The 736-nt window shown below is 45.9% G+C and overlaps 1 non-coding gene across 1 annotated transcript; it reads left to right on the forward strand.

Moving 5' to 3' along the window:
- The first annotated feature begins 298 nt into the window (after positions 1 to 298).
- Positions 299 to 392, forward strand: TRNAI-UAU (transfer RNA isoleucine (anticodon UAU)). Its single transcript has 2 exons — positions 299 to 336; positions 357 to 392. It is a non-coding gene; the product is annotated as a tRNA-Ile (tRNA).
- The last annotated feature ends 344 nt before the right edge of the window (positions 393 to 736 follow it).

Consider the following 736-nt stretch of genomic DNA (forward strand, 5'->3'; position numbering starts at 1 on the left):
GCAGCTAAACCCTGATCCGCAGTCCTACAGCCGTGTGAACAGCGCTCTGCATAGCTAATATACAAGTGCAATATGTCAGTCAGCCACTAGAGGTCAGTGTGGCAATGATAAATCCTCACTTTATGACAGGACACGATGCCGCTGCACAGACTGGTGGGGGAAGGGGCGGCTCATTCACTGACTTCTCTGCACTCTCTGCTGACACAAAGCCGAACACTGGCAGTGGGCGGGGTCAGTGATGTCACCGCCCCGCCCTCTCTGAAGGCTGATGAAGCGTTCTGCAGACACACATGTCAGAGCTCCAGTGGCGCAATCGGTTAGCGCGCGGTACTTATACAGCAGTACAATGCAGAGCCATGCCGAGGTTGTGAGTTCGAGCCTCACCTGGAGCATGAAATTTTTCCTTCCTATATTATCCTGTATTTTTATTCTTCTGCTTCTGCTTTGTGTCTGTGCTGCAGGGAGATCTGTGATCCATCATTGTGTGTGTGTCACTGGTTACTCTGCATGATGGGGGTTGTAGTAACAGTCTGCAGCTCACTGGTGTATTCTGTGTGTGCTGCCTTTTCTTTCCGCAAAAGCTTTTTTAAAATTTTTGTGTTTTGTGTTTTTTTTTTTTTTCCTGTTGGATCAGTTTTCCCTTCTAATGACTTCTATCATATAATATAAAGAGGAAAAAGAAGATACAAATTATTTTTACAGTGAATAAAGTCCTGCAATGTTAGCATTTTTGGGG

This window comes from Dendropsophus ebraccatus, chromosome 15, assembly GCF_027789765.1.
Source record: "Dendropsophus ebraccatus isolate aDenEbr1 chromosome 15, aDenEbr1.pat, whole genome shotgun sequence".
Classification (NCBI taxonomy): Eukaryota; Metazoa; Chordata; class Amphibia; order Anura; family Hylidae; genus Dendropsophus; species Dendropsophus ebraccatus.